The sequence below is a fragment of the Carcharodon carcharias genome, chromosome 1 (genome assembly GCF_017639515.1).
Source record: "Carcharodon carcharias isolate sCarCar2 chromosome 1, sCarCar2.pri, whole genome shotgun sequence".
Classification (NCBI taxonomy): domain Eukaryota; kingdom Metazoa; phylum Chordata; class Chondrichthyes; order Lamniformes; family Lamnidae; genus Carcharodon; species Carcharodon carcharias.
In genome coordinates, this window is record NC_054467.1 from 176739416 (window position 1) to 176753390 (window position 13975).

Here is a 13975-nt window from a genome sequence, read left to right on the forward strand (position 1 = left end):
AGTTACATTGTTTCATAGTTTGCCATTGTGAGATTTGAACTCTTGATCTTGGGGTTGCAAGCCCAGTACCATAACCACTTGGCTATTTAGGCCAAGCACTTTTTCCCTGTAGCCTTACAAGTTTTCTTCTTTTTAGATAATTATTCAATCCCCTTTTGAATGCCATGATTGAATCCAGCTGTGCCACACTCTCAGGCAGTGTATTCCAGATCCTAACCACTCACTGTATAAAAAGGATTTTCCTCATGATGTGTTTGCTTCTTTGCACATTAACCTTTAAATCAGTGTCCTCTGGTTCTCAACCCTTTTTCTCCCCATTTATCCCTCTCAGTTCTGTCTAGATCCCTAATGATTTTGAACATCTCTATCCATCAAACCTCCTCTCAACATTCTCTCTCTAAGGAAAACAGCCCTAGCTTCTCCAATCTATCCACATAACTGAAGTCTCTCATCCCTGGAACCATTCTCAGTAATCTTTCCTGCACCCTTTCTAATGCCTTTGCACCCTTCCTAAAGTGACTTTTTGCATAAAAGGAAAATTTTATGGCATCTATCTTATTTCTTAAGTGCCATAGTTTATAATGATGCTCTATAGAGCCTTCCATCTGCATCAGAACTGGTGTCAATGCTAAACAACATACTGTGTGAAGAAGCAATCTTTTATGATGCACCACATCACAACATACTCACCAAGCCATCAGAAATCTGGATTGTTTTGGCAGGTGGCATGTAACGTAAATGAAGATATGATACTGGCATCTCCTGAACAAGACATGATAAAAAGATGATATAGGAATAATTGTCATACCTGCAGTAATGACCTTTTTCAGCCTCAAAAATCTGTCTACAGTATCATGCATTAAGCACAAGAGAGAGATGAAATGCATAAAACAGTGATCAATGCAACCAGCCACATCAAAAAGATTTTGGGGTAGAATTTCTGCTTTTGGGCACAAATTACACTCAAAACTATGCTACTTTTCAGAATGGATTATGTTTTTGTTCAAACTCTCACTCATTTCAGTGTACTGGCAAAAGCAAAATCTGCCATGAACCAGCGCAATCAGGCAGCATTTTAGATAGCAAAATCTAAATACTACAGATACTGGAAATTTGAAATTAAAACCAGAAAATATTGAAAATACTCAGCAAGTCTAACAGCATCTGTGAAGAGAGAAATAGAGTTAGCGTTTCAGACTATTAAAGAATTTTTGATCAGAATGTCTCATGCTAAGAAAAGAAGCTATAGAGCCATTTATTACTTTCATTAGTGTACAGTAGTCAGTTTCTGACTACTGTAAAAGCTTTTAAAATGTTTCTATTAAGTTACATGCACCAAAAAGATAAACAGCTTAATTTGAAAAGTCTCATTGAAGGCCTGCAAACAGGCACAATTAGTGGAAACTCGCAATGTTAATCTGGGGACATGGCCAGTTTTAGGGGTGGTGCTGGCTTCCGCTGCCATGTTTCCTAAGCCTATGCACAAATTCGTGAAAATTTGATTTGCGCTGGATGTAATTGGTATTTATTGAAATTCCTCATTTTTTAGTGCTGGTTTGGCCAATTTTGGGTGAATTGCATTGAAAACCCCAGCACAATCTAAGAGAAGATTCACAATTCATGCATATAATCTTCAAAAATAATTTGTTTATGGGTATTACTATTAAGATCAATTTTAATATAGTAACAGGAGTAGGCTATTTAGCTTTTCAAGCTTATTCCGCCATTCAGTGAGATCATCGCTGATCTGTGACTTAACATTACAAACCTGCCTTTGCCCCATATCCATTAATATTTTTGGTTAACAAAAATCTAACAATCCCAGTTTTAAAATTAACAATTGATCTGGCATCAATTTCCATTTGTGGAAGGGAATTACAAACTTCTACCACCCTTTGTGTGTATAAGTGTTTCCTAATTTCACTCCTGAAAGGTCTGGCTCTAATTTTTAGACAATGCCCCCTAGTCCTAGACCCCCCAACCAGTGAGGATACTTTCTCTTTATCTACCCTATCTGTTCCCCTTAATATCTCAAAAATTTTGATCAAATCACCCTTAACTTTCTAAATTCCAGGGAATACAACCCTAGTTGGTGTGATCGCACCTCGTAATTTAACCCTTTGAGTCCAGGGCCAGAACTTTGAGTTTGGGGCTAGGCGTGGTTGGCGGACCCTGGGAGCAGCTGGGAAATGGCCCGCCACCTGCGATTAGCCCCCGACCATGATTTCACACTGGCAGGCCAATTAACAGCCAGCCAGCATGAAGCACGTGCTGATATGATCAGTGCCGCCTGGGTTGGGGACAGGAGGGCGAGCGCTGAAGTCAGCGCGGCGGAGCGCTCACAGAAAGCTCTCTGAAGGCAGAGAGCTGCCTCAGGGAGCTGAAGACTACTAAAGTATCAAATAAAGATTTTTAAATCCAGTAAAAAATGTCCATGCAACAAGCAGCCACCTGAACATAGACATTATAAAAATTCTGTGCATAGATTTTCTTTTTTTTTATTTAATGACGGAAAGCTCATCCCACCCTTGGATGAGGTTTCCTGGAAAAAAAAAGGCCGCCTGGCTGATTCGCCTGCCCGTCAACCATAACGTTGGATGGACAGCGAAAAATTCCAGTTAATTGCACTGTTATTGGGCTTAATAGCCCTCTTAATTGTCGGCAGGCACGCACCCACTGACCGAAAATATCGCTCAAGTGCATGATGACCTCGGGACACTCATCCAACATCATTGTGCACTATTTTACGTTCAAGTGTGTCGGGCCTGCACCTGCACGCCCGGGCGATAAATTCTGCCCCAGGTATCATTCTAGTAAATCTCAGCTGTGTAAATGAAAACTACTTTCAAAGTAAGGTTATAATTACAGTTCTCTAAAGTAACTATCTTTTGATTTGAGCATATAGGTCCATGTTAACTAAGGACATAACCAACTTTGCACAGCTAAAATGAACAATGTGGTAGCAAGCCCAACCACTAGAAGGTGCTGGTGCATAGCATTAAATCCAAAATTTGCAGATGACTATCTCACTGCTTCACAGTTCAACACCATACACTATCTCAAATCAAAAAGTATGAAATACAAAGGGTAAATAAACTAAAATGACCATTTAAAAATAAGTGAACACATAATCAACTAATATACTTAGTGAGAAAGCTGTGTGGTTGCTATTCTCAAACTCAAAGCCTTAATTAAATTCAGAAACTAATCATTTTCCTGCTAATACACTCTGGATCTCTATGAATGAAACATGTAGCAGGAAGAGATTTATACTTTAACATCAATACTCAGTAGGTTAATATGCTACCAACTGTTGTACCAAGTCAATTAGACTATCGAGGACTAAGATACAATCTCATCAGTACTATCTTAGCTGATGAAACTGGAAGTGGACATAAAGGTGCTGCAACTGGCCTCTGGACCCCGTGTGCCAAAAAAACATGTTTTTTAATTTACTTATTCATGGGATGTGAGCATTGCTGACTAGGCCAGCATTATTGCTCATCCCTAATTGCCCTTGCAGTTGGTTTGGAAACCACATTCTCAATGTGGCCCATTTGATGTAGGTGCACCCACAGTGCTGTTAGGAAGGGAGTTCCAGGATTTTGACCCAGCAACAGTGAAAGAATGGCGATATAGTTCCAAGTAAGGATGGTGTGTAGCTTGGAGGGGAACTTGCAGGTAATGGTGTTCCATGTGTCTGCTGACCTTGCCCTTCTAGGTGGTAGCAGTTGAAGGTTTGGGAGGTGCTGTCAAAGAAGCCTTGGTGAGTTACTGCAGTGCATCGTGAAAATGATACACGCTGCTATCGCTGTGTGTCTGTGGTGGATGGGGTGCCAATGAAATAGGCTGCTTTGTCCGCGTTGGTGTCAAGCTAATTGAGTGCTGTTGGAGGTGTAATCACCCTGGCAAGTGGAGAGTATTTCATCGCTCCTCACTTGTGCCTTATGCCAGTGGGACATACCCAGGGATAGTGATGGAGGTGTCTAGGACACTATCTGTCAGGTAGGATTCTGTGAGTATGACTATGTCAGGCTTTTGCTCTTCCAATTTTGATACAAATCCCCAGATGTGTGTACTGTTGTCATTTACGGTGCTTACGGTTCCATTCCTTTTTGACTTTTCTGTAGCTGTTTGATACAACTGAATGGCTTGCACCATTTCGGAGGACATTTAAGAGTCACCACGTTGCTATGGTTCTGGAGTCAGATGTAGGCCCGACCAGGTAAGGATTGTAAGAAATTTACCTTGAATAAACAGATATTTCCTGCATAATATAACAACCCTTATAAAGCTTTCTAAAAAGGCAACTATTTTTAACAGTCTGTGGAAACAGGCAAGGTCATGTTGTCGTTCCCAAGTTAAGATGGCGTAGTCTGTACCCGCTTACCTATGCAATTATTTAGAAAGGGCCAGGATATGACCCTCAGCAAGATGTAAACTAAAAAGCTGACTTTGAGCACAGTGACGCACAAAAGGGGTGGTAACCACCCTGATGTTTTGAGTTCCTGTCCAGTATCCATTGGTCGCAACAGATAGATAATTGACACTGGGTAAGCTACCAGCACCCCCCAAAAAGGGCATATAGATTGGTGTCAAACTGGTGATGGGCTGCTGAGATGGCAGTGCTCATTGGGCAGCTGCCTTCTTCAGATGAAAGATGGACCAGAGGAGGAGGAGGAAGATTGAGAGATCGAGGGAAGTGTTTCCTAACACTTCGACTAGACACCAGAATGCTGTTATCACAAGCTGTTAGGAGTCATACACTTTTTCTTTCTGTCTAATTAGTTAATGTATCATATCTAAACTGTTGTTTCTTAATCAACTTAATAAACCATCTTAAAATTACTGATGACTAGTCGACTGCCTATTTAGGTATCTGTAGTCCCGAATCCAAAAATCTTACAGGATGGCAGATTTCCTTGCGTAATGACATTAATGAACTATATGAGTTTTTACGATAAGAAAATGGAAAGTGTTCTAAAAACTCAGCATCTGTGGAAAGAGAAACATAGTTAACGGGCGGAATCATCCCCTCCCGCCATTCTGCAGGACTCATGGTAGATGGGGGCATTGAGAAATGAGGTTGGGATCTTCCTTTCCCGACGCTCATGGTGGGTTGATGATGGGTTGATTTTCTCACTGAAGCTTGGTGGGAACCCATTTTGCATCTCATGCATGCTCATTAAAAGCCCAGTAGACTGGAACCCTGCACCCCCATCAAATCTTCCCAGCAGGAATTTACACCATTCCATTAGCTGACTGGATATTCTCAGCGTGCACCCGGCAAAGGAGAATTTTAAAACACCTTACAGTCAAAGCTGGTTGCAGGTCTGGTGCATGTGAAGACACAAAGTGCTGGAGTCCGGAGGAGACGAAAGGGGACGTGGGTGGAAGACATGAATGGAGAGGGTCTGGAGGAGGGGAGGTTGGATGGACTGAAGGGGGAAGGAAGGCATGTAGAGTTAGGGAGAGGGAGGAAGGCATGAAGTGGAAGGTGGGGAATAGTGGGGGAGGGCAGTGGGGCCTGAGTGTTTCAGAGGAAGGGGTCGGTTGTGTCAACATTGGAATCCTGGGTGAAGAACAGAGGGTGTGGATGATAGGTGATTATAAGAAGGGGTAGGGTCAAGGTTTGGGTATGATGGGTATGGTTTCATCCAGAGGATCATTGAGGGGAATGTGGATTATGAGAGTGGGGAGGATCAGAGTGGGCATAGGAACGGTGACTGGGGTGGGCTCAACAGGGAGGGAAAGCATTGACCGTGAAAGGGCCCAGGGTGGTGTGGGGGGGGGTGGGGAAAGATGGGGGGTGGGGTTTGGTGATGGGGTGGGGGGGGGGGGGTGCGGCTGGGAGGAGGCTCAAAGCTTAACGAGGGGAGAGTGAGGTGACATTGTTGCGGGGGTGGGGGGGGGGGGTCAACAACGATGAGGGAAAATTGGTGAGTGGCAGAGACGGGGTACGTGACATGCACCATCCTGAGACAGAGCCAGTTCTGAGGCAATGCCCCCGATGTCCAACTGCAAAACATTGAGGTGGGGGGAGGGTCATCTTGGATGGGTGGAGCTGAAGGTCAGCACAGCAGGTCTGGCCCAGATGGCTCTCATGACAGCTGAGATCCCAGCAAGGTGAAAAGCTGCTGATCACTGAGCCATTTGCCATCGACTCCAGACAGAGTTAGGGAAGAAGGGGGAAGGGAGGGAGGGAGGGGATTGCCTACAAGGGGCATGTAGGAGGATGGCAGCCAAGTCATAACTGCAAATCTCTATCCTCTGGGAGAAATGACCTGTCTGATGAGGGCTCATGTGATTAGTCTTTCCATTGTGACAAGGTCTCTCCGTAGGGTCTCTAGGGCAGTGGAGGCAAGTGGAATAGTTTGAGTGGGCAGCCTCTCGCTCATGGCAGTCATCACCCTTATCAAACAGTGATGTCTCCATGTGCAGCCATGTATTGGGGGAGGAAGACCCATCCTTGGCCGCCCCGGAAGGGGTGGAGTTCCCGCAACCATTAAAACTACCAACAGCAAGAATGAATCCAGGAGACTCCCAATCAGTGCAAGCTAATATATACCTAGAAGCTCCAAAATTACAATGCTAGTACACCCATGCCACCAGTGTTAATTCAAAACTTTTTAATTTTCCTAAATCTATCGCTATGTACAGGTGCATCCCCAACATAAGCAGCAGAGGTTGAGGCAGCCTACCGACTACCATGCCCTCTTGTCTGTGATGACTTCAATGGCCGTCCTCTGAAGGTCTGAGGCCTGGAGGGCCCCGGCCTGCTTTGGGTCTCCTTCTCAGGGACAGGTGCACTATTCTCGGCCTGACCAGCTGGAGATGCTGGGGTCACAGGCAGCCGGATTGGGAGCACCAGGACACCGTTGGACTGTCTTGGGTTGATTCCTCTGGGGTGTTCTTCTGACGCATCTCCTCCCTTTGGGTGCCTGAGAGATCCTCTTTGACTCCTTGAAAAAAAGGGGCACCTGAAGGGAGGTCGAAGTGCCCTGACCGCACCTCGTGTGGCCAAAGCAGAAGCTCACCAATGGCTAGAGCAATGGACTGCAGGTCCTGGGTAACCATGGCATCCACCATTCTGTCCATGGAGACTTGGATGTGCTCGTATGTTGGAGCCACGACATCAGAGAGCACGCAGATGAACTCTTCCATCTCTTGTGCCTCTCTGACACCTCTGCCTGATATTCACATGCGTCTCCAGCAGCCTCTCCATGGCCACGTCCACATCTGACTCTGACTCAGGGGCCTTTTCTCTAGCAGTTCTCCAAGTGCCAGAGACCTTGGTTGTCGCTGCCACTGCCTGTTGTGAACAGGTGTGTATGAGGTGACCACCAGCTTGTGAGGCTGAGCTAAACTAGATATATGACCCACCGAAGTGTGTCTCTGGGCTGGTGGAGGGTGAGGGTGAAAGCTGTGATGAGTCTACAGGTGTGAAATGGTCCTTGTCCTCCGAGGTATCCTGGGGGCTGGGGCTTCTGGTATGGGGACTGGTCTCACCCTCTTCCTGATGGCACCTAGAATGAAGAGAAAAGAGAATGAGTGACTGCCTAGGCTGGCTCAAACGTTGCATATGTCAATCACCTTGATTCTCCAATGTTGTCTGGATTATGCATCCTTCCTCACTAGATGCTTGAGGGAGGTCAACCTCGGCATTGGCACAGGCATGACCATGATTCCTCCCCCCCCGCCAGTTCAGCAGCCTGCTGTTTGAATTGAGTGCGGGACCTGAACTCAGGCATCCCCCCCGCCCCCACTCTCCCGTCTTCTCTCTCTTCCTCCTGTTGTGGGCCGTCTTCTCCTGTGTAAGGACAGATAGATGGATTGTGAGCATGTATGATGAAAGAGCAGGTCGCAGGCTGCTAATTCTGTGTTAGCTAACTGAGCTTGTGACTCTCCTAAACCCGACCATTTACAAGGCACAAGTCTGGAGTGTGATGGAACACTCCCCACTTGCCTGGATGAGTGCAGCTCCCACAACACTCAAGAAATTTGACTCCATCCAATGCAAAGCAGCCCCCTTGATTGGCACCACATCCACAAACATTCATTCCCTCCACTGCTGCAGCAGTGTGTACCATCTACAAGATGAACTGCAGCAACTCACCATGACTCCTTCAACAGCACCTTCCAACTCTGTGAGCTCTACCATATAGAAGGGCAAGGGTAGCAGACGCATGAGAACTGCAGCACCTGCAAGTTGCCCTGCACTTTACCCCATGACTCTGCCTTCATTGTGGCTGAGTCAAAATCCTGCAGCTGTCTCACTAACAGCACAGCACATGGACTATAGTGATTCAATAAGGCAGCGGGCCACCACCTTCTCAAGGGCATTTAGGGATGGGCAACAGAAACGCTGCCCTTGCCAGTGACATGAGTCTCATGACAGAAACACAAAATGAGTGGTCATGTGAGTTGGGAGAAGGTTCACTTACCTGAATGGCGCGGATAAGATCATTCATCTGTTTCCTGCACTGCAGGGCGGTCCTCCTCTGGACCCCACTGGCGCTAACCACCCTGGCAACCTCCTCCCAGGTTGGAGTGGTCAGTCAGGTGGGCCTCCTGCAGCCATCCATGGGGAAGAAGGCCTTTCCTGCATGGCCTCAGGGAGATGCTCAAGGGATACATCGCTGGAGTGGAGAGCCGTAGATTGTTGCATTTTCCTGCTTACTCTTCTTCCAGGGTCCAGGCTGTTAAAGAAGGCATGTCTGGGTGCCTTTTAAATATGGTCCTCAGATATGGCGGTAGGTTGGCTGACTTTCTAGTCGCCCCGCCATGAGACTTGATGCAAACCAGACACATGCATAACTAATAAGGCAGGGAGTGCACGATTGAGCGTATCAGCAGCAGGAATCCCTCCAACTTTCTGTTCCCATTGGAATGCTCTTTTTCTGCTGCCTCTAGTTCTAATTTTTTCACTTGCAACTGAATTTCAGTCCATCCCAATGAACCACCCCTTGGAGAACTCAGTCTCTCAGGTATTCCTTCCAGTTTTAAATACCTCTTCGATTATCTCTGCCCTCCTGGCTTTGGCAGGCAATCCTACTTGCCGATTTGCTTGCCAATTTGAATAACCTGGCTTTTGGGATCACTTGAAAAATTGTCAGGGGCATCTGTTCCACTTGCAGGAAGGTTTTAGTAGTTACCAGTGCCATTTTATTTTTGAAAATACAAATGTGGTGTTTCTTTTTAGCTTTTATTACGTACTAAATCTATACCCAAATCATCATTGTCTTTTGTTCCAAAATATCCTGGATTTGAGCCCACAAACTTTGTCATGACTCACTGGGGATAGAGCACTGTAATAACAAACCCCCACTGTTCCCCAAGCAACGACAAATGTGAAAAATGTGAAAAGTTTGACCAAACCACCAGTTTGCCCTAATTCTACATGTTTAATTTAGGTTAACAGAATATGAGCACCAGGTTTGTAAACTTAATAAGTATAAAGCTGCTTATTGAACAAATTGTCTTTAACTAATGGCAAAAGAAAGAAATATGAACTGCTAACTTCTAACTCAATAACTCTACCCCTTCATAAACCCCTATATACAAATACACACAAACACACACATAAGACACACAAAACATGGATTTTAAGGATGAGATAAAACAGCACCAATCTGGAGTACAGGATTCGATGGGTTGATTTTGATTGATGTCTTCCAAATTCCTTTCAGTTTGCTGTTGATGACATGAGGTGGTCTCCCAGTACTTTCAGTCTGTGGATCACTGGTTGAAAAATTTGCTTTTCAATGTCTCTACTGGTGATTTTTCCCATTTTCCTCTTGATAGGGGTTTTCAAAGAAAGCAGGTTACAGAGATATGAAGGATAGCCGGCCAATTATTATGGCAGAATTGCTGGAATCTTACAAACACAGAAGAAGAGGTTTCAGATCTTCCCTCTTTGCAGGCTAGAAGCTGTTCTGCCTGCGCTGTTTCCACACAAAACCCTTGTCACCTGGTCAGGAGCCAATTAAAATGCTGTCATTAGGCAGTTCCCCCTAGTCCAGAACTCCTTCCTGGCACCATCCTGTTCTCTTATGGCACTCTATGCTCCAGGATAACAACATTGTAGACATTCCTCATCCTGATCCATGAACACGTCTTTCAACTGCAGCCCTGGTAGTTTTTAAAGCCATAGTCCAAGAAAAATAAAAAATAGGTTCTTTACAGTCACCAATACTGAGTTTAGCTTTTAATTCCAGGTTTATCAATTGAGCTTAAATTTCATCAGCTGCAGTGGGATTTCACCCCACATTCTCCAAACCTCTGGATTACTAGTCCAGTGACATTACCACTATGCTGCTGCCTCCCCCTAGTGGTTACTGTATTGGATTAACAATTGTAAATTCAAAAACTGCCATAACAAATTCCGAAATTCAATTCAATATGATGGACAAGTATCAGAAAAATGACTAAAAATTGCTGGATTGTGTTCAAGACCAAATGACTCATGTTCTTAACAAAAGGGACTTGTCATTGCTGACAGTCTGCTGTATTGGTTAATATTCTCAGGGCAGTTAGGGATGGGCAATAAACACTGCCCATTCAGTGGAATCCATATTCCAGGAACAAATAATAAAGCTAGAAACTGTGTGCTGACATACCTACTTACCAAATGAGATGCATTTGAGAATTTTCTGCCTGCTTACCTTTCCTGTATCTGTTTTGTCTGAGCAAATGGAAATAATAACTAAATATCCTTGAGAAACTAAATTGGCTGTGCCTTGATGGGAAGTGAAGAGGATTCCTCAGGTTATGGGACTGGGTGATGTTGCCTACCTCATACCTATATCAGGTTTAGCTACCTAAAGCTCCAATGAGAAATCTGCCACAAACCATCGCCACTACTTGCTGGGCTGCAATACATCCAGAAGTAGACGCACACTCGAGTACCATTGTTTTCAGCATTGAAAGCGGATTTTGAATGTTTCAAGTCCCACATACAGTGGGACCCTGAACATTCAGGAAAACAGGTGAGAAAATAACTATATTTGGAATTACAAAGAAAAGGTCATGGAATGATTGGTGCACTAGATTAGATGCTGGTCTCCAGTTGAAGCTCATTTAGTATGTAGAAGTTGGCCAGAGAAAAAGATCAAAATAGCCTTCTATTCCCATTTGGAAGAAAAGGAACCACATCACTATCATAATATGCAGTTGAATGCTTCGACTAGAAGGTCAGATATGAACGGTCACATCTGACTACAGCAAGAAAATTTATCGAAGTCAAGCTAAAAATCTAAGGACCCCACCTCTTGCCATCTCTGAGTGGCATCTAAGATCCTTATCAAAGCAGCAGTGGAACCTTCTATTACTTCCTGCAGAGCAAATGTCTGGGTTAATCCTGAGTGGAGGGTTCAGAAGTGGAGTTGGGTGGGTGGTGGGTAGGAGTGAGGATGGCAACAAACCCTTTTCTCGGCTCACAATTAAACCAAAGGATAGAGCTTGGCTATGGAAGTACGTCCATAAAAGAATATGATTGGGAAATGGACAATTGAAGAACAGCAATCGTGTTCTATCATGACGTAAGTATATCTCCTGTCCTCAATGCATTGCCATTCAAAGGTCACAACAATAGAATTACAGGTATGACTGAAATTGATGAGCTTTTACTATTCAGTGATCTATCTCGTCATTGATCCATGTATAACTTGCATGCACCACTAGGATGAGAGAAGCAATCACGTATAAAGAGCTAGAGAGTGGGATAAGGGACACCAGGGCTAATTCTTAGAATTTGGGAAAAGGAGGATATGTTCACACCAATAAAATTTCAGAGAACATCCCATGGTTACACCTATGCACACAAGTGACAGGCAGTCACAACCTCCAACAAGAGAGAATCTAATCATCGCCTCTTGACATTCAATGGCATTACCATCGCTGAATCTCCCACTATCAATATCCTGGGGTTACCATTGACCAGAAACTTAACTGGATTAGCCATATAAATACTATGGCTACAAGAGTAGGTCAGAGGCTAGGAATCCTGTGGCGAGTAACTCACCTCCTGACACTCCAAAACCTGTCCACCATCTACAAGGCACAAGTCAGGAGTTGAGGGAATACTCTCCACTTGCCTGAATGAGTGCAGCTCCTACGACATTCAAGAAGCTTGGTGCCATAAAAGCAGCCCGCTTGATTGGCACCACATCCACAAACATTCACTCCCTCCACCACCGACACACAGTGGCTGCAGTGTGTACCATCTACAAGATGCACTGCAGAAACTCACCTAAGGTCATTAGGCAGCACCTTCCAAACCATCTAGAAGGACAAGGGCAGCAGATACATGGGAAAATCTCCACCTGGAATTTCCCTTCCAAGCCACTCACCATCTTGACTTGGAAATATATGACCGTTCCTTCACTGGCGCTGGGTCAAAATTCTGGAAATCCCACCCTCACAGCACAATGGGTGTACCTACACCACAGGGACTGCAGTGGTTCAAGGTGGCAGCTCACCACCACCTTCTCAAAGGCAATTAGGGATGGGCAATAAATGCTGGCCTAGCCAGTGATACCCACATCCCGTGAATGAATAAAAAAAAGCTCTAAAAGCAAAAGTCAACGATTACCAATTCTAGTGAGTCATGCAGTCCAGTAAGTGTGCCTGGCCATTGTGATTTTAACAATCACAATCTTCAACAAGAGAGAATCTACAACAACTGGCGGATGTGTTGGCAGACATTCCTACCAGACCCTGCTCACTCTTAACCCAGATCATTCCTTATGTGATGATCATTCATCTATTCCTATGCTCCCTCTTTCTTCATTACATCACCAGCCTTTTGTGCATCTTCTGACTTATTCTTGTATGTATCTTTCTGTTATGCTGGAAATATTTCAAGTTGATCAGAACCAATAATTCCACATAAGATGAGCTCTCAATTTTGCTACTTTGTCTCCCATCTCTGTCCTTTCCCACTCACCTCCCACCACGCTGATCCTCACTTTGGTATAGCCCCAATCATCATTTCCTCAAGTCTAAAGAATGTTGACTTAAGCACATCTGGCACACAATTAGCTTAGCCATCATCCATTAACAGACATGGCTGGAACACATCAAGTGCTATCAAACCTCTTCCAGTGTATAGGAAGAGAAGTAAGAAGTAAGCCCCTCAAACCTTTTCTGCTATTCAATGAGATCATGGCTGATCTGCAGCCTGATTCCATACACCAGGCCTGGGTAAACTATGGCCTGCGGGCCACAACTGGCCCACGGGAGCTTCTAATCCAGCTCACTAGGGAAACCACACAAGGTGCACTGGCAAACACTAAGCACGTCGCGTGGAAGTGTGCCTTCACAACTGCTCCTCGCACCCAGCCAATTGGCAGCAGGAGCTGTGAAAGTAAAATGCAAATCCCAAAGAGGTTCAGGGTAAGTATTTGAAGGCCAAGTACTTCCAGGTACGTAGTGGCTGGCCAGTTATTGAAGACTGGAGGCAAGCTTTTCTTGGGGAGTGTGGCTGCCATATTAATGGGGGGGGGGGTGGAGGACGTGGAGCAACAGTAAGAGCAGTTCAAGATAAGGCTGCATATTTAAGATTACTTAATCTTTGCTTTTTGTTTTGCAAGTATATACACTGTAATTTCAAAACTTCATTTCTCACTTGGGTTTTAATACACTTTATGAAAAGTCAAGCCAACTCAGTTTTCTTTCTCCATTTTTCTTATTCTCTCACTGAAGGTGCTGAGATTTCATGCCATGGGTGCTGGCAGTCTAGGATTTGAACCTTGGACCTTCAGCTCTGTACTGGAATAGTATTACACTGAATGGTGCCTTCACCTACTACAGTGGTCATATCTCTACAATCTACTAATAAAATCTTGCATGTGTACATATCCTGTCAACCTTTTACATTATAAGTTCCTATAGCCACATTGATAATGGTTCCAGGGATGTGGATCTTCAGTTAAGTGGGAAGATGAGAAGCTGGGGTGGTTCTCCTTAGAGGAAA